The sequence below is a fragment of the Macrobrachium nipponense genome, chromosome 17, assembly GCF_015104395.2.
Source record: "Macrobrachium nipponense isolate FS-2020 chromosome 17, ASM1510439v2, whole genome shotgun sequence".
Lineage (NCBI taxonomy): Eukaryota > Metazoa > Arthropoda > Malacostraca > Decapoda > Palaemonidae > Macrobrachium > Macrobrachium nipponense.
In genome coordinates, this window is record NC_087210.1 from 41055423 (window position 1) to 41081942 (window position 26520).

At 41.7% G+C, this 26520-nt stretch overlaps 1 protein-coding gene across 4 annotated transcripts in view; it reads right to left on the reverse strand.

The window, feature by feature from the left end:
* Nucleotides 1-13412, reverse strand: part of LOC135196196 (lysophosphatidylserine lipase ABHD12-like) — a 400246-nt gene extending 386834 nt beyond the window's left edge. Inside the window, exon 1 of one of the 4 annotated variants that reach the window (XR_010310343.1) lies at nt 11817-12012. The gene's annotated coding sequence lies outside the window, so the exon portion shown is untranslated. Of the gene's footprint in view, nt 1-11456; nt 11560-11816; nt 12013-13390 lie in introns of those variants that run through there. The other 3 variants (XM_064222798.1, XM_064222796.1, XM_064222797.1) reach the window with 3 other exon arrangements.
* Nucleotides 13413-26520: the final 13108 nt, after the last annotated feature.

Below are 26520 nucleotides of genomic sequence, written 5' to 3' on the forward strand. Positions count from 1 at the left end.
ATTTCGGTAGCCTCACCTTGCAATCACTTCTCACACACACTCTGAAGCTCACTGAACTTGATCCCGACATCACGTTCATAGAAAAGCCAATCCAAAATAAAAAAACAGTCCACTATCGCGTATGCCAATCCAACAATCCAGAGTCTAAACCAAAAGTCAATCCAGATACTTATAAACGAGTCAAATCCAAAAAATCCTGGGCGGAGGTCTGTAAACAGGTGTTAACCGACGGCGACAGAAAAAAAAATATGAATATAAAATGGGAATGGTTCTGATATCCGCCTCCCAGCGGCGGGAATGGGTACTACCACCTGGCCGCCCACTGCGTGTGCAGCGAGTTTTGAAATTCTGTCGGACTTCGGAGAATACAGCTATATATATATCTGTCAGGTAAGTTTCATGAACAAACTAAGGGTTAGTAGATGATAAGACCAAGAAAAGTCCAGGGGCAAACTTACCCCACCCAAAAGCTGACTGACGAGGTCGTAGCAGATGGTGCAATCCTCCGGGTGCCAAACGATCAGTCCGTTGTGGTTGGTGGCTCACGGGGCGTGGGTCCTACACTCCTCATGGGCGCAGGGGTCGTACAACGTCGCGTTGCAACCTGGGACCTGGCAGTTGGTAGCCTGTAAGTGGAGAGATACATGAGTATCAGGTGCACACTTACAGCCTAACAAATACTCCGCTGCATGCCGAAGCATGTAAGTTAGATTAAACCAGAGCCCCGCCGTAATACGTGTGGTAACTAGGCGGTTGGAGTTGGTCTAAGGCTACGCCGGAGACAGGAAAAAGATTCCAACCAGGAGTGGTGGGGAGCCATGAAACCACGACGGAGAACGACGGAGATAGTACATAAAATTAATTAAAACTATAATTCACCGTAAGAGTAAGGGTATATCCGTATATAATGAAGTAAAAATTTTCCGTCTACTAGAAGAGTGCCCGGGTAAGGAGCGAGCTCTCCTCCGGTAGCGAAAAACAGGATATAGTAGGCAAGCAACATACCACTAGTAATTGTCCACCCCGCCCACTGGCGGAGCCAGACGGACCTATAACCGAAGGGGCCCCCGGCTTCAGCGGAGGCTCCGTCCGTTAAGGTAGGGGAAGGGTGGGACTGAGGCAAAGGTGGGGGGTCCCGGCGTAAACACGGCGGGAGAGAGAGAGAGGGGGGTGGCCTACCCCCCCCGTCGCTACTACTACCCGCTCGGTAACCCGGTACCCGAGACAAGTGGTCGCCCTAAACCCCAGCTGGTATGGAGCTCCAGGCCTCCTCAGAGAGAGAGGGAAGTAGGCTACTGTGGTTGTCATGGCAACCAAGGAGATCCACCAGACCCCTCCCTATACCTGGTAGGGAGGGAAGGGGAAGGGTAAGGTGCTAAGGGACACGTGATCGCAGGTGGCCTAAGCCACGATAGCAACACAACCACAGAGGGGCCACGTGAACCAGACTGTACCAACACATGGCACAAGCACCTAGGCTAGCCTAACACCCTAAATAACACTGATAATACATCGTATAGGGGGAAAAGACACTTTTAGTAAAAGAGAAAGAAGCCCAGGAGGAGGCAAGCTGATCCGAAGACCAGTTGACTACTCGGAGCCAGCGGTAGCCGATGAAGAGCAAGAGCTGGGATGCTGGGCCAGAAACACGGTATAGCCCTAAATACCAAACTAAGAGAAAATGGTAAAAGGGCTGTGTCCTAGCTATAAAAACGATGTAATAAAACGATGAACGTAAATATAAAAAGCCCATAAGCATAAGATGTCCCAGTATGGGAGACCGGGAAATCTTAAACACGAGGCGGCACACGGCCGCCACGAATCAACCGGGAGACCGTATATGACCTATAAAAAGGAAAATACTGGTCCCTGGAAGACAAAAATACTAGAAAATACTACTTATGAGACACTTAACTTAGCCGAAGCAATAGCAGCACGTTCCATCGTAATGGTTGAAAGAAATCCGGGAAAACAACAAAAGAGGAAAAATGCACTCTAGCGCTATAAAGCTAATGATTAAGGATGTCCGCTAGGGGCGCTGCTGTCCGTGGCGTCGGTAGTAGTAGTAGTAGCGGCCGCATCACCCTTTAGTATCAGCTCTCTCTGGTGGGGATTTTATGTTGGAAGGTCTAAATGGTAAATGACTCGTGGTAGTGATCCCACTCGCCTCTATTCCAATACCGACACTTCTTTTATAGAGTGAGCGAGTCAGTTTTACTGACATTTTCTTAATTTTATTTTTCTCTGGTAATTTTAGATTAATTTTACCTAGAAATAATGATCTTAAGGATATTTCATAGGCCGACACGAGCTGAGCCCAGAAAATATATATGAAAATGAAACAGAATACTGCACTTGCGATTTTCACTTTCACAGAAATAAATCCTAAGGATTAATTCCCGGGTAAGAGCAGAAATTGATCCAATATTAAATTTGATGCAATTAATAAATGAAAATGAAAAGAATACTGCATTGCGAATCCACTTTCATTGCATTCTATTCATACAAAATAAGAGGCTCGTGCCGAGCGCAATCACGCTCTCGGCAACGAACGCACAGGGCAAAAATATAATGAAAAAGAGTACTTACATCTTTCAATTACACACTTTCGCCCAAAATACATGACTCGGCGCGAGTGCGCCCGCCCTCGGCACCGAGACATAATTCAAGTCAATTTCATGAAAAGAGCGGAAATCGCCGCATCTACGGCGATAGCTCCATGTTGATTCATAATTAAGTAATGAAAATGAAAACAGTGTACTTACAGTTTCATTTTCAAGTCAAACAAACCATTAGTAGAAAACACAATATAAACAAAGCATACGACGATGAAGCGGGCAGAGAGCGATGACGAACACGTCCTTCACACCCGCGGCCGAAAGCAAAAGTGAGCCCGCGCGCACGATCGGACAAGCAGTTAACTACCGTTCTCCCCTTGTTCGAAGCTTACGACCGTCCCAGCTGCCGTTAGTTACCTTCCTATTGTTAAAGGACCGAGGGTTTGTATTACGTATCGGAACAAATATATATATTATATATATATATATATATATATTTGTTCCGATACGTAATACAAACCCTCAGTCCTTTAACAATAGGAAGGTAACTAGCGGCAGCTGGGACGGTCGTAAGCTTCGAACAAGGGGAGAACGTAGTTAACTGCTCGCCTATTGATAGGATTCCGTTTATATTTTGTTCAGTGTGTTTTGTAAATAATGTTTGTGAAACTTTACATTGCAAGGTGATATTTTAAGAATTTCATAAGGATAGTCTGGAGAATAAAATTGTTTAATTGCAAATGTTTATAATCATGGTCTCTGTAGACTTGGTAAGGTTCTGAAAATGGTGGGTAAATACTTTGAAAGTAATTGCAGATGTGAAATTTAGTTTATATATATATATATATATATATATATATATATATATATATATATATATATATATATATATATATATATATATATATATATATAAACTAAATTTCACATCTGCAATTACTTTCAAAGTATTTACCCACCATTTTCAGAACCTTACCAAGTCTACAGAGACCATGATTATAAACATTTGCAATTAAACAATTTTATTCTCCAGACTATCCTTATGAAATTCTTAAAATATCACCTTGCAATGTAAAGTTTCACAAACATTATTTACAAAACACACTGAACAAAATATAAACGGAATCCTATCAATAGGCGAGCTGTGTTATTGTACATACAGTCCATAATTAATTATGATATTTTTGTAACATTACAGAATTATTTATTAAAAAATGTTATTGTTATAATACAATTAAGTTTGTTCATACTTACCTGGCAGATATATATATAGCTGTATTTTTCTGAAGTCCGACAGAATTTCAAAACTCGCGGCACACGCAGTGGGCGGCCAGGTGGGTAGTACCCATTCCCGCCGCTGGAGGCGGATATCAGGAACCATTCCCATTTTCTATTCATATTTTATTAATGCCCCTGTCTCCTGAGGGGAGGAGGGTGGGCACTTTAATTATATATATCTGCCAAGTAAGTATGAACAAACTTAATTGTATTATAACAATAACATTTTGTTCATGCCACTTACCTGACAGATATATATATAGCTGAATCCCAACTTCGGATGGTGGGAAGAGACAGAATAGGATTTATAGGAAACTTAAATTAAGTAGATGATGTATATCTTGGTTCCTCACCTGTTAGCAAAGTAGACTCTGTGATTACTGTCACTTAAGCCTGCTTTTGCTTAATCAGAGTTGCCAGCCAGGTGAAGACCTGTAGTGCTGGTGCGCTCTGGATGATCTGTCAACGGGGACGTGACCTCAACGTGACAAGACCATAGAGCCATACATATGAGGGCAACGAAGCAACTGACCAACTATCCAAAGACCGCTTGAATACTAAACTAAGGGATGGGAGATCTTCACACAAGACTCACCACAACCTAAAAACACAACAATAAAAACTAACCTAAACCTAACTAAGGGATAGGGAAAGAGCTACCTCCAGCCCCCAAGACTGTGTCTGCAGAAACGTATGGCCCAAGAGAATTACAGTCGTCATAAATCGTTCTCACATCCCTTTAGGTAATGTGATGGCAAAGGACCAGAGTTGCTCCTCCAAAAGGTGCCATCAAGAATGTCCTTGATTGACATATTCTTTTGGAAGGCAAGAGAGGTAGCGACAGCTCTAACTTCGTGAGCTTTCACTCGTAAGAGGCTCAAATCAGTCTTCTGGCAAGATGAATGAGCCTCTTTAATGACGTCCCTCAGAAAGAAAGCAACAGCATTCTTAGATAACAGTAACTCTGGTCTCTTCACAGAGCACCAGAGATTACCTGAGGGACCTTCATTACCTCTTTTTTGTTCTATGCACATAGAACGTGAGAGCCCTGACAGGGCACAGGCTCTCTCGGTGGCTTGGCCCACCAGACTTGACATACCCTTGATCTTGAAGCTTTTCGGCCAACGGGTTAGAGGAATTTTTTGTTTCTTTGCCAAGAAAGTTTGGGCTCAAAGAGCAGACAGCGTTGTCTCCTTTGAATCCCACTAGATTACTAAAAGCTTGTATTTCACTAACTCTCTTAGCCGTCGCCAGAGAAGTTAGGAAAAGAGCCTTCCTTGTGAAGTTTCGAAGAGACGCTGCTTGAAGTGGTTCAAAAGGACTTGACATTTAGAACCTAAGAACCACGTCAAGGTTCCATGAAGGCGGTCTCGTTTGGGGAATCTTTGAAGTCTCAAAAGATTTTAAGAGATCATGAATGTCTTTGTTGTCAGAAAGGTCCAGGCCTCTGTGCCTAAAAACTGCTGACAACATGCTCTTATATCCCTTGATGGTAGGGACTGCTAATTTCTGCACATTCCTAAGAAAGAGCAGAAAATCGGCTATCTGGTTCACAGAGGTCGTGGAAGAGGAAACTCCCTCCTTTTTACACCATGCCCTGAAGGAAGCCCACTTCGATTGGTATACAGCTCTTGTAGATGCACGTCTTGCATTTGCGATTGCTCTCGCAGCTGCTTTCGAAAAACCTCTCGCTCTAGACGCCAACTTTTCGATAGTCTGAACGCAGTCAGACCCAGAGCGGAGAGGTTTTGGTGATACCTTTCGAAGTGAGGCTGTTTGAGTAGATCTTTCCTCCAGGGCAAACGTCCTTGGAAAGTCTACAAGGAAAGACATGACCTCTGTGAACCATTCTCTCGCTGGTCACATCGGGGCGATAAGGGTCAACCTCGTCCCGTGTGAAGCCGCAAACTTCCTCATGACTTCCCCTATGATCTTGAATGGCGGGAAGGCGTACAGATCTAGGCCCGTCCAATTCCATAGCAACGCGTCTACAGCTATTGCTTCTGGATCTAGGACCGGGGAGCAATACAGAGGAATCCTCTTGGTCCTCGACATCCCAAATAAGTCGACCAGAGGACGTCCCCACAACCTCTAAAGGTCTCGACACACGTCTTTGTTTAAGGTCCATTCCGTCGGTAGGATTTGTTCCCGACGACTGAGAAGGTCAGCCCTGACGTTTTTGACACTCCTGCAATGAACCTCGTCAGGATCGTAAACCTTTCTTCTTTCGCCCACAGCAGAATCTCCTTCGCCAGGTGAAACAAAGTTTCTGGAGTGTGTTCCTCCCTGATTCTTCAAATAAGCGAGTGCTGTGGTATTGTCGGAGTTTACTTGAACGATCTTGTTCGTCAAACTCCCTTCGAAGAACTGCAGCGACAGAAAGATTGCTGCTAGCTCTTTGACATTTATGTGCCAGGCTACCTGTTCCCCTCTCCAGGAGCCTGACACTTCCTCCCCCCTCCTAGTGTTTGCTCCCCAGCCCGCGATGGAAGCGTCTGAGAACAACACTAGGTCGGGGCTCAGAAGACTTAGGGACAAGCCCTCCTGTAGTTTCTGTGGGTCGAACCACCATCTTAGATGGCTCTTTATTGGATGCGATATTCTCAAGATCGCATTGAGATTGTCCTTGACCTTCCACTCGTCCGCAAGGAAAAACTGGAGAGGTCTGAGGTGCAGTCTTCCCAAGGAAACAAACCTTTCTAGCGATGAAATGGTGCCCAGCAGACTCATCCATTCCCTCGCCGAGCAAGTTTCTTTCCCCAAGAAGGCCGAGATCTTCTCTAATCCTAGCCGCTGACGTTCCTGGGACGGAAACGCTCGAAAAACCACTGAATCCATCTGAATCCCCAGATACACGATGGACTGTGTCGGGGTCAGATGCGACTTTTCGAGGTTGACAAGAAGTCCCAGGGACTTCGCTAGGGCTAACGTGAACTGCAAGTCCTTCAGACACTTCTCTCTCGACGAAGCTCTGATAAGCCAGTCGTCGAGGTAAAGGGAAACTCTTATCCCTGAAGAGTGTAGCCACCTCGCCACATTTTTCATGACTACGGTGAACACCATTGGAGCCGTGGTCAGGCGCCGAAAACAAAGAGCTCTGAACTGCCACACTTTTTTTCCCAAGACAAATCTTAGGTACTTTCTTGAAAGAGGGTGGATCGGGATGTGAAAGTACGCGTCCTGCAGGTCTAAGGACACCATCCAGTCGCCCGGTCTCAAGGCTCCCAGAACAGAATGAGGCGTCTCCATCGTGAATTTGGTCTTTTCCACGAAAAGATTGAGCCTGCTTACATCTAGGACTGGACGCCAACCTGACGACTGCTTTGGTACTAGGAAAATCCTGTTGTAAAAGCCTGGAGACCCCAGGTCCGCGACTTGTTCCACCGCTCTTTTTTCGATCATTTGTTGTAGAAAATCGAATAAAACTTGTTTCTTTTCTCCCTGATAGGATGGAGAAAGGTCTCTGGGAGTCGTAGAAAGAGGAGGAAGATCTAAAAAGGGGATCTTGTACCCCTGCTCCACGATCTTGAGGGACCAAGGGTCCGTGTCTCTCTCTCTCCATGCTCCCACAAAGAACTTCAGTCTGGCTCCGACTGGTGTCTGAAGGACATGCGTCTCACTTGGAAGGCTTTGGTTTGAAAGAAGCTCTTCCTCTTGCAAATCCTCTCCCTCGAGGAGCTGCTCTCGAGGGAGGAGCCCCACGAAAGGGCTTAACCTTCTTCGGCGGTCGTACAAAAGCCGAAGAAGTGGAAGGAACTGCCGGACGTCTTGAGGACTGGGCTAAGAGGTCCTGCGTTGCCTTTTCTTGCAAACTGCTTGCCAGGTCCTTAACCAAAGTCTGGGGGAAGAGATGGTTCGTAATAGGAGAAAAGAGCAGCTCCGCTTTCTGAGCTGGAGTAACTGATCGAGCTGTGAAATTACACAGCAAAGCTCTCTTCTTTAAGAAGGCGTCCCAAAAGGCCCAAATGACGAGACCAGCTCCTCTGAACCATCCCTGACAGCTTTGTCCATGCATATAGCAACGCTGGACAGCTCCCCCAGACTGAGAGACTCTGGGCTTCTCGATTGCAGATCCAGAACTCCCAAGCACCAGCCTAGAAAGTTGAATACTTCAAGATTCCGGAGCAGCCCCTTCAAATGATGGTCCGTCTCCGTAGGGGTCCAGGTCACTTTAGCAGTGGATAAAAGGGACCTCCTCTGAGAATCCACCAAGCTGGAGAAATCCACTTGTGCTGAAGCAGGGATTCTCACACCCACGTCTTCTTTGGTTTTATACCACATACCTCCTTTACCGCTGAGTCTAGCGGGAGGAAGGGTGAAAGTTGTCTTGCCTTGATCCTTCCTTCGTTCCATCCAGTCTTGGAGTTTCTTGAATGCCCGCTTAGTAGAGAGCGAAGTTTTCATCTCGACAAACTCCGGGGTCTTACAAGTCTTAGAGGATGAAAACTGCGAAGGAGGAGACTTGGGAGCTGCAGGCTGGAACTTGTCCTCGAAGGACGAACGCAACAGCCGCACAAGAACTTTATAATCCGAAATTGAAGAGGCAGCAGAAGGTTCCTCTTCAACAGAGTCAGCAGGACTACTCAACTCTCCTTCTTCTCTAATCGGAGGAGGAGACCGTCTCTCCGGAGAGGGCGTACGTCTATTGGGTCTTGCCTTAATCAAAGACCCCCGATGTTTACTGGTAGAAGCCTTATCTAGGCTGTCTTCTTTGTGGCGTTTACCGCTCGAAGGAGGCAGAGCGTCCTTAGCGACGCCCGAGGCAGCCTCACTTGCAAGAGAAGCGTCCTTACGTTTCCTCAACGAAAGGGTAGACATTTTCTCAGGTATACGCGCCTGTGCGCGCAACCCAACGTCCTGGTGTACGTCTTCTTCTTGGCCGGATTCCCCCGAAGCGTCCTGAAAAGCGTCCTGCCGAGCGTCTTCAAAAGCGTCCTGAGCGTCCTCCCGAAAATCACGGCAAGCAGCCTGCCCATGACGTCGAGAGGGAACGAAAGCGTCCTGACGACCCGTCTTCTTAGCGGGCGAACGAGATCAGCGAATCGCCGAAGGAGACGCAATCGGCGAAAGAGACGAGCGAGGAGAGGGAGAAGGAGACTGCTTCGTCCTCTTAACGGGCAGTCTAAGGTCCTTCCTCCGCTTAGGCTCGACTGCTGCTGGGCGAGTCCTCTGAGCCATAAGCGTCGATAGCTGGTCCTGAAGGGACAAAAGAATGTTCTTCGTTGGAGAGGAACTAACAGAGGGAGCAGGGCTGATCCTGCGAGAAGACGACGGGCGAGGGGACGCCTCCTTCCTTCTCACAGGTACAGTTACCTGCTTCTCAGGGATACGCGCCTGTGCGCGCAACCCAGCGTCCTCATCGGATGAGATTTTACCTCTCTTCTGAGGCGGAAAAGCGTCATAAGCGTCCTCCGAAGAAAGCGGCGATACAGGACGTGAAGCGTCAACACGAAACGTCCTTTTCAGCGGACGAGTCTCTCCGAGCGCTCCACCCCTTGCGCGGGGAGGACGCTTCGGAGGACGAAAAGCAGTCCTTAAGGATGCGCGCCCGTGGGCGCGCTCCTTGACAGCCTGGGACTTTGCAAACAAGCCTGCCGAAGGGACGCCAGATCGGTGGGGAGCCCCCGTAACCCTCTTGCGGCTTTTGACATACCCCCTCCCTGATTCCTGGGAGTCTGATAGCGGTCTAGGCCTAGAGGCATTATGGGGCCGATCTGACGCCCCCTCCACAACACTAGGGGCATGATCACGCACTTGCACTGAGCCAGTTTCCAAGGCTTTCACTTTGGTCTCTAGAGTACGCAGAGACTCCAAAATAAGAGAGAGAGCATTACCTTCTCCCGACACAGATTCAGGGCCCGAAGGCAACACAGGTTTAGGAGATGCAAAATCTACAGGTGTTATTACAGGAGAAATATTATCACCCTTACCTTTGGTCGAACCACTCCTGGAGGAAGACCTCCTGATCCTATCGCGTTCTAATTTGCGCCGATAGGAATCATACACCCTCCAATCATCATCGGCCAATCCATCACATTCATTGCACCGATCATCCATCAAACAAATATGCCCCCTACAACTCATACATACTGTGTGGGGGTCTACCGATGATTTCGGTAGCCTCACCTTACAATCACTCCTCACACACACTCTGAAACTCACTGCACTTGATCCAGACATCACGTTTACAGAAAAGCCAATCCAAAGTAAAAAAAACTGTCCACTATCGCGTATGCCAATCCAAAATCAATACCAAAAGTCAATCAGATACTTAAATGCGAGCCAAATCCAAAAAATCCTGGGCGGAGGTCTGTAAAAAGTAGTTTACCGACCGGCGACAGAAAAAAATATGAATAGAAAATGGGAAGGGTTCCTGATATCTGCCTCCCAGCGGCGGGAATGGGTACTACCGCCTGGCCGCCCACTGCGTGTGCCGCGAGTTTTGAAATTCTGTCGGACTTCAGAAAATACAGCTATATATATATATCTGTCAGGTAAGTGGCATGAACAAATCTGAATTTTGTTTCTATACATCTTCCCTCAGAAATTAATACTGTAGGTAATACCAAAATAATGACCTCATAAATATAGGGCACTATATAACCTTTGCTTACTGATGTCACAATGACTTGACACTTTGTCTGGGTTCCAATTGGAGGAGGAGGAGGAGGAGGAGGAGGACTCAGTCCTATTTGAGGTTAAGTTAAAGAGGGAGGAGGAGGAGGACTCAGTCCTGTTTGAGGTTAGTTAAAGGATCATCCTGTTTGAGGTCAGTCCAGTCCTAGTTAGGTTAATTTAAAGAGGGAGGAGGAGGAGGACTCGTCCTGAGTTAAGTTAAAGAGGGAGGAGGAGGAGGACTCAGTTTCCTGAGGTAAGTTAAAGAGGGAGAGGAGAGGCTAGGAGAGCTCAGTCCTGTTTGAGGTTAAGTTAAAGAGGGAGAAGGAGGAGGACTGAGTCCTGTTTGTGGTTAAGTTAAAGAGGGCTAAATTAGGATGCAGTTGTGCAATTGTCATTCCTAGCAAGGGAGTGTGCAACTCAGTACCATACTAAATATTGTACTCTGCATACCTAAACAAATGCCAATTATAATTAATGCAGCTTCAATTACCAACAGCTCTGCAGCTTTTCACTTGCAACCACATAAATGAAATAAAAGAAAAATTGTCCAAACTGATGAGATTTAATAAAGTAGAAGTAATTTAGGTAATTAGCCTATGGGTTCTTTGAAAAATTTACTGGTTGAGTCACGAGATGGTGTGAAAAGCTCTTCCTCATTTGTTGATGGTAATATAATTGTGTAAAAACATACAGGGAAGGCCACAGGTTATTTATTAGGGAACTGGGACCGACCACCTCACTAGATCAGTAATAGCCTAAGAGAGCTTTGGAGATTGCAGGTCCCACCCAAGTTGTTTACTATTCAGTACTAGTAGTACCTAGGCTAAGCGGCATACCTACGTACTACCTACTACTTGGTTACAAAAGACCTGATAAAACATACCTAGTACACCGATAAATTACGCCTATTACCTATGTGCATGTGTGCAGCATATAGGTAGTAAGCTGTCTTTGGACTTAATGTGGGGCAGTGATAGGTAAACTAGGTAGGTAGCTACGTACCTAAGTCAGATTGCTAGGCTAAGCATTTAGGCTAGTCCAAGTAGTACATACAGTAGGTCTAGTATCATTACCAAGTTAACAAGAGTTTCGTCAATTATTGCGTGTAAAATACGTAAAATTCACTACCACAAGCATATATTTGGACTATCAACGTCCTTATCAGTTTGGACATTGTACCTAACAATATGAAGTTAACAAGTCTCATTTGGGTGGCATACCTAATCGCAATTTTTGAGTTGCCTGCACACCAACTTAATTTGAAAGAAATTGGGTACATAGTAAGTAGTCTGAACAGTAGTAGCTTTTGATAGCATCAGTTACAATAAATTGGAAAAAAATATCCTAAATAAAATTTACTACCTGAGACAGTGGGCGTTTGTGTGAGACTACTGTGCACTCGTTACTCGCTCAGCTGATCTTGACGTTGTAAACAAACTTGAGGACGAAGAGTTTGACAGTCAGGATTACAGTCAGTCACCCCGTTGGAGTTGCCTGATATAACGGTTTATTTAGTAAAGCGACAGCGTCATAAAACTGGGTTTTACCATAAAATGCATGAAAGGTAATATTTCCTCCAAACTTCTTTACGTTGACCTAGCTGTCTCTCAAAAAGGTATTTAGTCTAATCTTCAATGAAAATGATTAACGCTATTCAATGTTGGCAATACTTCATGGGCGAGGTAAACAATTGTTGTAATGAACGTAAATTATCTGTGCATTAGATAGATTTGCCTCGCTTTACTATTGACTCGTATTTGATTGATACCTTAGTATAATAACTAACTGTATCTGTATATTGTATATTCAACATACCAAATAGCCTTCATAATAAAAAAAATATTTAGCGAATAATAATATACTAAAAAAACACCCTATACAGCTACTATTGAAATAAATAGATGTTCTCAACAATGCTAACATTAAGTGTAATTATACATTCGTTCGAATATTTGGTTCTTTGGCCAAGCGAGTCATACGAATTTTACAATAAACATGTAAGTATGTTTAATTCCTCGGCCTTGCTCGTTCCTAGATCTCAATTAATAGTATTGTGCGCTCTTCCTTGTAAAATAAATTACGTGATATTACGTGGTTAATGACAATTCTTGTCATAACTCACTTTATTCAGAACCTAATAAATACCACACAATTAGTAAAATGCCCAAATTTACAAAAAGCCAATGAAAAGGCACCCTTTCCTATGATTCTGTTGAAAGTAATAATAAAGTAATACTCTGCAAGGTGTCGTAAATAATTAAAAAAAGGAATTGCTTCCAATTTATTTTTGCGATAAATTATGTCAGTTCGTGTATGCTCTCTTCATTTAGAGTTTAAAAAGGTATTTAAGAGGGAGTTGATCGTAATATCTTAATTGGAGATGCGAATTTGAGCTGATACCTACCATTCGTTTGTTGTTGTTTTTTTTTTTAAATAGTACTACCTACTACACTCATTCTTACTTCCACGCACCTAATTTTGCAATAACTGAATCGCACTGCATGTATATTCCATATAACCTATCAAATCCTTAGTATTGTAGCACTCGAAAATAGGAATACTGCCTATTTTAGTTTATATAACCGTAAGACAAATTAGTCCGAAAATAATTCTACGTTATCATAACCACGTAGAATACTATCACAACAATTTGTAGTGTTTTATTTTCGGCGGACAGTTCAAGACATTAATATTTTATATACATGATCAGCACTGTACTTGCGGCTAGCCTATTTCCAACTTGAAAGCTTTGCGACCTATATATTTCATCGTATGTTTAGCATTTTGTCCTTACCGTTAACAAAACTGAAGGGCAGTCTTTCATTATATGGTTACCAGCACAATTACCACAAAGTTTATCATGCTTTTGAACTTAATTCCTTCCTACATTTCCGATAGTACAAACAGATCATATATGCCATGTATGTCGTACGTACCGTGTGAGGACTGAGTAAGACGAGGAGAGTAAGCGAACTGCTATATTCGGTTGTTGTTGTTTGAGATTAAGCTGGCCTTATGCCAGCACGGGCTCTTGCTCACAGAGCAGCCCGTAGACATTTATTCGGCAAAAGAGGCTGTACATAAGGCGGTGTGCGGACGGAAGCGTATAGTCCGTCTCGCGGTGGCCACGGTCTCGCACGCACGAACAAACAGTAAAAAATGGGCAGGGCATCTTCCAATCTTGGATGGTCTGGGATGCAGCTTAGATATTTGTCGAGCTTATTCTTAAACACATCTACGCTCACTCCTGATATATTATATTCCTCAGATGAGCTGGCAACGCATTGAATAGATGCTGCATTGTCGATGCTGGTGCGTAGTGGATTAATGTCCTGTGTGCTTTCCTTATTTTCCTGGTATAGTTTTGGCCACTGTTAATCTACCTCTGCTTGCTCTTTCTGATATTTTTAGCTCCGTGATGTTTTCGGCAATTCCTTCTATCTGTTTCCATGCCTGAATTATCATGTAGCGTTCTCTTCTCCTTTCTAGACTATATGATTTTAAAAATTGTAGTCTTTCCCAGTAGTCAAGATCCTTAACTTCTTCTATTCTAGCTGTAAAGGACCTTTGTACACTCTCTATTTGTGCAATATCCTTTTGATAGTGTGGGTACCATATCATATTGCAATATTCAAGTGGACTACAAACACGTTTTATAAAGCATAATCATGTGTTCAGCTTTTCTAGTTTTGAAGTGCCTTAACAACATTCCCATTTTTGCTTTACATTTTGCCATAAGAATTGCTATTTGATCATTGCATAACATGTTCCTATTCAATGTCACACCAAGGTCTTTAACTGCTTCCTTATTTGTGATTGTCTCATTATTAGGTCCCCTATATGCATATAGCTTCCTTCTCTATCTCCATAATTTATTGATTCAAATTTATCAGAGTTAAATACCATCCTATTTACCTCTGCCCATTCTTATACTTTGTTAAGGTCTCTTTGTAGCGCATTCCTATCTTCATCAAAAGTAATTTCTCTACTTATTCTTGTGTCATCGGCGAAACTACTCATTACCGATTCCTTAACTGTCTATGTCTGCAATCATAATAACAAGCAGCAATGCAGCTAGCACCGTACCTTGTGGGACACCGGATAATACCTTAGCTTCATCCGATTTCTCATCGTTTGCAATAACTATCTGTTTTCTGTTGTGTAAAAATTCTTTTAACCATCTTCCTACTTTGTCCACTATATTATGTTTTCTCATTTTCTTTGCTAATATATTATAATCTACCTTGTTAAAAGCTTTTGCGAAGTCTAGATAAACCACATCTGTTTCATTTCCGTTTTTCATATTTTTGTATATGTTCTCACGGTGGACTAACAGTTGGGTTTGTGTACTTTTTCCGGGTACAAAACCATGTTGTCCTATATTAAACAAATTATTTTTTATTAAATGTTTCATAATATTTTTCTTCATTACCCTTTCATACACTTTCATACTATATGATGTTAGACTCATAGGCCTATAATTACTTGCCTCTAGTCTTGATCCACTTTTGAAAGTAGGGGTAATATATGCTAATTTGTACTCATCATAATTCTTGCCTGTATCTACACTTTTCCTTAATAATAATGCAAGGGGCTTTGTGAGAGAATGAGCTACTTTCTTTAACAAAATAGTAGGGTCACCATCAGGCCCTGCTGCTGCTCCATTTTTAATTTCATTAATAGCCTGTACAATATCGGTTTCATTAATATCTATGTCTGATAAATATTCACTATTTTCATCCCTTATTTCTGTATCATTATCTTCATTATCAATTCTAAGGGTAAATTCTCTCATATCGTTCTGTCAATATGTTGCATATTTCCTTTTTTCATTCGTTAATCTCCCTTCAATTCTTAGAGGGCCTATTTCTATTCTTCTTTTATTCATCTTTTTCGCATACGCGTACAATAGTTTGGGGTTTTGCCTGATATTTACTAGGGTTTTTTCTACCAAGTCCCGTTTTTCATTTTCTTTTGATTGTAAAATCTTTTGTTCTGCAGTTTCTATCTTACTTTTTAGTTCCATCACTTTCCAAGCATTTTTTTTCTTTTGCAAGACCTTTTTTCCATTTTCTGATTTTCTGGAACAAGATACTTCTGTCTCTTGGTATGCATGACTGAAGTTTACTTTTCTTCTTCGGTATATATTTATCCACTATTTTCGCTAATATTTTATATAATATCTCCGTATTTACCTGTATATCATCACTTACGAGAATGCTATCACAATCTTTGTTTAATTCTTCATTTATTTCTGACCATTTTATATTTTTACTGTAGAAATTGTATTTTCCATATCCTTCCCAATTTTTCATCTCTTGCTTATCTCTGTTTTCACTTGCTTTGGAATTGACTATTAGTTCTATGACATTATGGTCTGAAATATTCGCATTATAAACTATTATTTCTTTAACATAATTCACCTCGTTCATAAATACTAGGTCTAAAGTATTAACCTTTCTTGTTGGCAGGTGATTTATTTGTTGAATGTTGTATTCTAGTAGCATATCTAATAGCTTTTCGAATTGCCTCTTATCTTCTCCACTACTATTACTCTCTTTTTTATATGTATAAATACAACCACAATCTCCTATTCGTTCTTTCCAATCTATGAAAGGAAAGTTAAAGTCTCCGGATAGGAGAATAGTCCACTCCTTGTGATTTCTACATATATCATCCAATTTTTCTATTATTGTGTCAAACTCTTTAATATTAGGGGGTCTATATATTACTATGTTCATTAATTTTTCAGATTCAAATTCTACCCCTATTAGTTCACATTCTGAGTTACTATATTTCTCATATATTTTTCCTTGTTTTATGTCTTTCCCATATATCGAGGTTCCCCCTTGATTCCTATTTTTTCTATCTGATCTATAAGTTTGGAACCCTTTTATTTGATCATCATTACCAGTCTCTTGGGAATACCAGCTTTCACTTATATTCATTATATCTATTTTCTTTTCAATTTGGGTTAGTTCTTCTAAGAACTCTATTTTTCTTTTTGAGTTACTCGTAACTAAACCCTGCGCATTCATCACTATGATGATTTGCGTGTTATCTCCTTCATTTAATATGGGTAATAATAAGGATTTTCCCATGTCTCTGTAAGGACAACGCTTTTTCCTGTTTTCATTGTATCCAAACATCAAGTCGCGTTGTTCTTACTTCCATCCGATAGAGCATTCTGCGGCCTTTCCACCGATGTATAACACATATAATTCCAATATTTGTACGCCTTATTATCTTTAAATGTATGTTTGTAAGAAAACACAAATCTACTGTCTCAGAGTCATTTCTGCTCTCAGGACGAGTCTGTACTACTTATCCATCCGCACCTGTCTATGTCAACCCAGTTTGTCTGTAAATAAATCATCAGTATACCCAGCTACTTGTCTTAATCTCTGGTCCCCACAACTGGTGACCTCCCGGAGTTGGTGACACAGCGGTTTAGGCCCAGCCTTTAACGGACTAATTACGGTTGCTCACCTTTAGAGAATCTTTAGCGGACTCAATACGGTGCCACAGTTTAGGTCTCTGAAAACTCTATTGCGAGGACGACACCAACGCCATTAACGGACTAATCACGACACAGCTTCCCAGCGTGTTTTGGCGTTTATTTTCGAGGACAGGTAGCTGGGTGCTGGTTAGCCAACACAAAATTCAGGCGGCGGTTCAGAAACATCCATCCAATGTCGCAGCCTTCTTTGCCTCACCTGGGGGACGCCAGATATCCTCTCGACCCGTCGACCCTGCGGGCCTCCTCGGTTCTTCCCCCGGCGCCATTGCGAGTCCCCAGGGTGCATATATTTACATTGCAAGTCCCCAGGCAACCTCCCGACACCGCAGCCACACCCAGAATCCTATTTTACCCACCCGATGTTGCCGCTGCACATGTGGGCCGGCTCGGCCCCCTGACGCCGCTGCCTGTGGGCCTCCTCAAACCCTCGATGCTGCCGTCGCTCCTGGGGCTCGCTCGGTCTGCCTGACGTCGCTGCCACACCTGCAGGCCTCCTCGGTTCTTCTCCCAGCGCCATTGCCGCACCTGCGATTCCCCAGGCAACCTTCTGACACCGCTGCTTCACCCAGGGTCCTGGTTTACCCACCTGATGTCGCTGCTGCACATGTGGGCCTGCTCGGCCCCCCTGACGTCACTGCTTGTGGGCCTCTCCAAACCCTCGACGCTGCTGTCGCTCCTGGGGCTCGCTCGGCCTGCCTGACGTCACTGCCACACCTGTGGACCTGCTCAACCTTCCGACGCCATTGCCTGTAGTCCTCTTCATCCCACTGACACCGCTGCCACACCTGTGGGCCTCCCCTGCCTGCTGATGCCGCTACCTGTGGGTTTCCTCGTCCAGCTGACGCCGCTGCTCACCTGTGGTTCCACTCTGCCCACGGGATGCCACTGCCGCGCTGGGGACTTCCTCAGCCCAACCTACGCTGCTGCTGCACCTGGGGACCCCACGGCTCGTCCCACTCCACCACCACACACAATGAAGCTCTCTCCGCAGTCTTGGGCGCCCCAGCCCACAGTAGAACCCCCGAGGCAACCGCCAGGGGAGGCATCCTGTCAGCCAGCAACACCGAAGGACTCTACATTCGATGACACCCCACAACAAGTGTCACAAGGACACGGGGTCGCCTCCTGCCTCCAAGATATTTTTTCATCCAATAATTATATTCCATAATCATTGTCTTGGGGGGAGAGTATTTGTAAGGACAACGCTTTTTCCCTATTTTCATTGTATCCAAACATCAAGTCGCGTTGTTCTTACTTCCATCCAATAGAGCATTCTGCAGCCTTTCCGCCGATGTATAACACGTATAATTCCATTATTTGTACACCTCATTATCTTTAAATGTATGTTTATAAGAAAACACAAATCTACTGTCCCAGAGTCATTTCTGCTGTCGGCACGAGTCTGTACTACTTATCCATCCGCACCTGTCTATGTCAACCCAGTTTGTCTGTAAATAAATCATCAGTACCCAGCTACCTGTCTTAATTCTGGTCCTCACATCTCTTTCCTGCTCTGGTATGTTGTTCTTTTCTTCATTTCCAGAAATTCTGACATTAAAAAATCCAACATTTCCAATATATTTGATCTTCCTTCATCATAATTATTCCTTTTATGTATGAATCTGCAATTGTCTCCGTATCTGCACTATTCTCTAGCATCGTATATACAGTATATGTCTCTTGAGCTGTATCTTGGAGCTGAAGCTTGCAAATTCTTTGCTGACACTCCATGGCGTGGTAATGGGTTGTTTTATTCCTTCACCTCATGTTCTTTGTTCCTCTCTTTATTTGCTTCTTTTCTATTTTTTATTTTATTATTTAATTGATTAGTTAATTGATTTTGATTCGTGGCTACAGAGTGCATATATCTACATTTTTTGTTGAACTTACATTCTTTTCCTTCTTTTAGGTTTTTGCATATTTTTGGATGTAGATCTCTGCATTCATCCTCATAGCCGTCTCAGTATGCACATTTACCATAGATTTCATAATTGTGACATACCTTGGGATGTTTGTGGTAACATCTTTCACCAAATCTGCAATTTCCTCTTTTCAAAAGGGTGCAGACTTTGTCTTTCTTTTCTATTATTTCTATCTCTTTCCCATCAGTATGCAGATCTGGGTAAAGCCTCTTCGGGATTTTATTTTGTGTTGTCATATTGTACTTTATTTCTTCGTATGTATGCTGCTTGATTGCCTCATACGTAGTATCTATGAGTATCTCTGCATCCATACTCTTGTCTTGCTCTTTGTTTTCATTGTTTCTTTTTCTGTCATTTCAGTTTTGTTTTCTTCTCTTACGTTTTCCTCTTCTTCCTCTTCCTTTTCTTCTTCATCCTCTACTATTTGCACATTAAGTCTTGATTTAATAACATTGTCTATCCATGAGAGACATGTTGAGCAAAATACTCTGGTATCCTTACTCGTATTTTGCATGACTTCAGCACATTGAGGATGCGTGGGAATGTTGCATGCAGAACATTTTCTGATCAGGTTTTGTGGATTGACTATGCTATACCACACCTTACACAGTTTGCATGCTTTTGGCATTCTTTTTCATATTGCATCAATTAGTATATTCACAATGTTGAGCTTATTCATTTTCTTTGTAGGAATATGTTGATTGATGTAAATTTTCTTTATAACTCTCTTAACCACTTGAATTTTATTTGGAACTCCTTCAATTATTTTCATGATGTTTTCTAATGATTTATTCCAGTTTGAAGGATCATACCCTTCTAATATGTCTGTGAATACTTTTGTATCTTTTTTATTAGGGCTGCTATTGATCTCATAGATGAGAAATGCCAGCTTCCTCCTTCCTGCTAGCTCATCATATTGCATGTCTGCTAAACAAGCAAGATTTTGCCATCTTCTTCCATAGTTGGAGCTTTCTACCATCCTGATCTGATTTACAATATTTCACTTGATAAACTAACTTAGTAGATGCTTTATCCTAGTATTTTCACACTAATCTTATCACCGACAGTTCACGAACACTTCTAGATATATTTTGTTTTCTAGTTGCATGTTAAACGCGTGATATCGGTTGATTAATCAGACTGTGCACAGGTATGTCTCACTGTCTCACCAAGCAAAATGGGACTAATCGAGAGAGAGAGAGAGAGAGAGAGAGAGAGAGAGAGAGAGAGAGAGAGAGAGAGAGAGAGAGAGAGAGAACGTAATTGGTGGATGGATGGTTAGCGATTGAAGTGGCTGTTGGTGTGTTCTGGGTTGTCTGCTGGTGCTGTTGGAGTTAGAGTTATGATCAGAGTTTTGAGTCAGTCTTTAGGCAGAGCCTGTGAGGATCAGTAGTGTTGGCAGCAGTCTATGAAGAGGGTTGAAGGCATTGAAAGTCAGTTAAGTTATGTATTATTGATTTGTTGTTGTTGAGGTTGATATTGTTTTTGTCGAGTTGTTGTGCCTGTGCTGTTGGATTTGTTGTGCTTATAGTTTTTCCTGTTTTTTGAGTTTTATTGTTGGATGTTTTTTTTGTTTTGTGGTTGTGAGTTGTTGAGGGTTATTGTTGGTGAGGTGTTGTGATTTCTTGGTGTTGTTGGTGGGAGTGTGTGTTGGTTTGTTGTGTTGTTGATTTTTTGTGTTGTTAGTGATTGTTTGTGCAGTGGTCTTTTGTTGTGGTTGTCTTCCTTGTTTGTTGTGTTGTTGAGTTGTGGTTGTGTTCTTTGTTTGTTTATTGTGTTATTGAGTTGTGGTTGTATTGTTATGTTTCTCTCTATTTTTACTTTCTTTCGTTGTTGTGTTTGAGTACTTATGGGTTTCTTATATTCTCCTTCTCTCTTATAATCTTCTTCGTAGTTTAGTAGTAACGTTTGGAAGGTTATCTGTTATATGGGCTAACCTCCAATTATCACTTGCGATGAGTTTCTATTCTCTTAGGAACATTGTAGATTTAATTCTTTTCTTCCATGTCTCTCAGGAGGACTTGTTTATGGATACGTTTTCGGGATACATGGCAAGTTAAACACCACTTAATTAATCTTACTTATAATTAGAGTACAAGTTTACAATTTCACTTCACAACACTACACAGGAACAGAGGGAGAAATGGATATAGCCTCCCTGTGTAAGGCTTAGATCCTAACCAAGTTTCTCTGGGAGCTGAAGTGAAGTCTGAACCTAACTCACAAATTAAGCTCCTCCTTAACTCCTTACTAAGTCACATCCTACTACTTCTTGAGTGGCTTTCCTTACTTCCGGTGCCACCCCTAGATCAGTCTTATTGGTTCCGTTAATCTACGGTAACCACTCACTGAAGATGTCAAAGTTCAATTTTCCACTGGAGTTTGCATTTTACTGTTTTGGCAAACGGCTGCCTGTGTTTTGTCTTGTTTTCGAAACTGCTATTCCTGCAGTCTGATATTGCCACACATCTACTCTCCTTTCTACCTCTCTTGGTAGACTTTTTCATTACTCTACCCTCACTCTATATATATTTCTACCAGTGGATTTTCCTATCTAATTGTCCCTACATATTCATAGACAGACTCTTGTTGTTTCCTAACAACACTCGGCCACCTACTGGCAGTGACCTCAATGCCTAAAATTGTCAAAATACTTATATATAAAAAATACAATGTTGAAAGTAATAAAAAATGGCAATATATACAACAATGTTAGAATATCAGTTACTTGAAGGCAAATTATTCAGTAAAGTCTTAATGGTGTTGAGCTTGTTAACAACTAACACTCTGACAATACATATGAAAGCAAATATGGTGAGCACTATCAAAACAATATTTACCATGGACATGATGGGGGAAATGTCAGTCTTGTATACATGGAAAAATTGATTAGCTGCTTTAAGTTTGTCAAATGATTCTAGCTCAAGCTTGGACAATTTGAAATCTTTGACATGTTCAAAATGATTTATGTGGCTAGATAAGTTTAAGGTGTAAGAAGCAAAAATGGTAGGCTTGTAGTACAAATAATTCAAAATAACTACTTCACAAGATGTCACAAAGGATTTGATGTTATTAAACATTATCTGAGATTAGTTATTCCTACAAGTGACCTTAGCTGTTACTTGATTCTGTGAAAACACTACCATTTCATCATACAATATTTGAGCTTTGAAATCAGGACTGTAAGGGATATACTCACAGTTATTCTCACCATTTCTGTCATTAATCAAATCATCTATGCAATACAATTTGTTAAGTGGCTCATAAAAACTCTGTATATTACAAACAAACTCATTGGCTTCAAGCATGATGTAATCATCAAAATCTTTGTCAATTAGTTTCACCAACAGAAGTGAATTTTGTTGCAATGCAAAATGTACTATGTCGTGGTTCAAAACAATTGACATGTTGCTTACTAGCATTGGAAAAGGGTAAATGGATATCAAGTTATTAACTTCATTATTGTTGAATAGTATCACCAACACAATGTGATCAGAAACTTTTTTCACAGTTATTAAACTATAGTAAGTAAGGACATCTCGCACAAGCGGTTTGAAGTGATGATCTAACATACATTTTTCAATTACAAGGTGTAACTCACTAGGACTGATGAGGTATGGTGATAAAATGTTTTTAGCGGCTAACATGACCGCATTCAAAAGTTCCTTATATCCCAACAGGAATGTCTCTGTTTCAAACATTAACTGAGTCACAAGTTTCGACCTGTTCAAATCATTTATCTCTGTTGTAATGTTCTGAGCTATAATGTTAACAAAGTCCTTCAGTTTAATAATCAATTCTTGGTTCTTGTTAGTTGCATCAATGACTTTAGTCATGATGGTGCCTCGTTCTACGGCCCACATTGCTAATTTTTCTATTCTAGCCCTATCTTTATCTACATCACTATCAGTAGCTACACCAAACAAAGTGTTTAAGGCTGTACCGATAAATGGGAGAAGTGAACACTTCTTAATTCTCTTAGGTAAAACCTGGCTGATATCCTCTCTAAGTTTCAACAAAACGGAATTATTCTGGTTAGTAGTTATGACATTTTCGATTTTACTCAGTAATTCTGCTAGTTGTTGTTGTTGACGGTTTACTGTGGTGATGTTTATAGTGACAACCGCTATGTTGTGTATCATCTTCACTTGGCCATGATCCTTTAGAATTGCTCCCTTCTTGATTTGCAAGAGGGAGATGCAGATATCGCTCACCATGAGCCATAGTGAAATCCATTTCCTGCAAAATATATTCTAAGCAGTAAACTTTATACAACAATGTTATTGACCTATTGCTTTTATCTGTTTTCCTGCTGTTCCTTTTATAATTCTACCAGGACCTTGTATTTCTGTATCTGCAAAGCCTAAATGTTTTGTTTAATGTTTGTTTATCTATAATATTTACTGTACTGCCTGTATCTAAAAGGATTGAGCATGGTTTATTATTAATTCTTGTTTGGATGATAGGTAAATCTTCTTGGCATATTTCTTTGTCCTTCACTGAGAATACTATCTCTTTATTTACTTCAAAAGGCAACTTGTAATTATCTTCCTGACCTACCGTAACTATTTCATTCTCATTTTCTACTGGTACGGAAGTTCTCTTTTGTATTACCCCTTTCTGTAATTGTCACTGAGTCTGATTATTATTTTGGGGTGTACTACTTTGAGCATTATGGTTGGTTGAACCAACAATTTTGTGTTAGGTGACCTGTCCTATTACAATGAGAACAATACCTTGGTCGCCTACAATTCTGAGTTGAGTGGTTAGAATAACCACAATTAGCACAATTTTGTTCCTGTTTGTTATTTTGTGTTTTGTTGTCTCCGGGACTCTGACTGGACGAACTTGGATTATTATTGTTTGGATTTCCTCTATGCTGTTGAGGCCTATATTTAATATTTTTGTTTGCTTGGAAAAATTTCCCATTACTATTCCTTGGATTATTCCTAGGATCTTGTTTTCCCTGTTGTCTATGCTTGAAATTTCTAGATCTGTCTGGAGCACTATCTGTCTTTCCCTGGAGATTATTCCTATTTCTACCAGGGTTTCCATTATTTACAAAACCTGTGAATTCCTTTGCCATATGTAGTCCCTTTTTGCACAGTTCCTTTTTCATAAATCTTAAAGCTGCTAGACTATCCTGCTTAGGATCTGGATCCTGTTTCTTAAAGACTCGTTTTTCTTCCTCCCCGATAGTGTCATATACTACACCATGGACTATGTAGTTCAAAATTTCTCTCATACTGACTAAATCCTTTGTATCACGACTAAAAGCAGCACTATCGCCAATAACTACGCCGGCTCTTTTTAAGTCGGTAGTTAAGTTACAGATAGAATTTTCTACATCAGTATGTAGGTTTGCGATACTGTCACCATCATACTTATGGTGTAAAAACTTACTTAGATTGTACCATTTATCCTGTTGATTTATTGGTTCCCATAACTCAAAACACACCTTCTTGAATTCCGCAAATGTTGGGATCTCTTGAAACTTAAATGAAGTGAGTGTACGGTGTGCGTCTCCCCGTTCTGAACTAACATAAAGTAACGCTTCGTCTATTTTCTTGTGTTCATCGGTAATTCCACTGGCTGAAATCCAACTTTCGTTCTCTGTTATCCACTGAGCTACCATGTATGCTTCTAACTTAATTTTGTCGGGATGACCCCTTTCTACATTACCGCAAAAGCGTGTCGCCTGTATTATTACAGCGGCCTGTGCCATTCTAGAGTACCTAGTTTGTGCTTGCAATGGGTTAGGAATGTTATTATTGTTAGTAACAGTCACACTAGTCGTGGGTCTGTTTGCTACTGTCGAGCTCGGTATTCTGGGTGGACTTTAGCTATGCGATCATCGTGGGGAAAAATTTGTCTGATTATTTAGTCTCGAGCGTCTGTCAGGGGTTGGACGTAGGCTATAATGGCTCGAGTCGGGAGTTCTGCTTCTTTGTAACCTGGTAATAATTTCATTAAAATTTTTATGCATACCAACAGCTTAGATTAGATACAATTTAAAAAAATAGATGCATTGTTGTACTTACATTATCTTCATGCTGGAGTCTGCCTTCCTTATTGCGGTCCCTATATATCCTATCTAATTTCCTTATTTCCTAGTGTTTCCTTCCTTCAATCTGGAAAAACATTAACATTAGTACATGCCGTTATTCCTTATTCACACCACTGCATTTTATGAACTGAATGACAATACCTTTTATGGTTTTAGATTTATCACAAGCAATGAAGGAAGAGAGAAAATTATTTTATCTAACAATTTTACGGCAAACAAAAAATTTTTTTTTATCTCAAAGCTGCTTGTTTTGAATTATTTTATAAAAGCATTTTTATTTTACTGCAGTGTGTGCGAATTTTCTATTTTGATTTATTGTCAGACGTTAATGTATTAGGATATTTCAAACGTTTCTTCTTGCTGCTGTCTCTGGTTGCCGAACACTTCTGCGTCGTCGTCCGTGCTCTGCCGTGGTTTAACACTGGTGGCGGCGGCGTCCGTGCGCTGCCTCGTCAGTGCGCTGCCTCGTCCGTGCAGGGAAATCGTAGCGATGTATGGAGAAATGGGCGCAATCTCAATATTTATGCTAGTTTAGTGCTCGTAGGTTGATTGAAGAATTTCACCGTCAATCGCCTTTCCATGAAGTTCTGCTGCGTTGAATTCGCAATCTTCTTCTGTCCGCTCTTATGCGTTCTTGCATTTCCCTTTAACGCATTATTGAGTTTATGGTTTAGGAATGCGGCGATCCTAATTCAGTATTCTTCGTAGAAATTCACTGCGTTTCGTCAAACTAGTTTCGCTCGCCTTCTCAGCTGAATTGAAGTGTTGTTGTGTCTAGCCGTCTCGGAGTTGTGTTTTGTTGTTCTTCGTCGCTTTTCTTAGTTCTTCGAGTTATTGAACTTCTCTGGGAGCTGAAGTGAAGTCTGAACCTAACTCACAAATTAAGCTCCTCCTTAACTCCTTACTAAGACACATCCTACTACTTCTTGAGTGGCTTTCCTTACTTCCGGTGCCACCCCTAGATCAGTCTTATTGGTTCCGTTAATCTACGGTAACCACTCACTGAAGGTGTCAAAGTTCAATTTTCCACTGGAGTTTGCATTTTACTGTTTTGGCAAATGGCTGCCTGTGTTTTGTCTCGTTTTCGAAACTGCTATTCCTGCAGTCTGATATTGCCACACATTACTCTCTTTTCTACCTAACTCACAAATTAAGCTCCTCCTTAACTCCTTACTAAGACACATCCTACTACTTCTTGAGTGGCTTTCCTTACTTCCGGTGCCACCCCTAGATCAGTCTTATTGGTTCCGTTAATCTACGGTAACCACTCACTGAAGGTGTCAAAGTTCAATTTTCCACTGGAGTTTGCATTTTACTGTTTTGGCAAACGGCTGCCTGTGTTTTGTCTCGTTTTCGAAACTGCTATTCCTGCAGTCTGATATTGCCACACATCTACTCTCTCTTCTACCTAACTCACAAATTAAGCTCCTCCTTAACTCCTTACTAAGACACATCCTACTACTTCTTGAGTGGCTTTCCTTACTTCCGGTGCCACCCCTAGATCAGTCTTATTGGTTCCGTTAATCTACGGTAACCACTCACTGAAGGTGTCAAAGT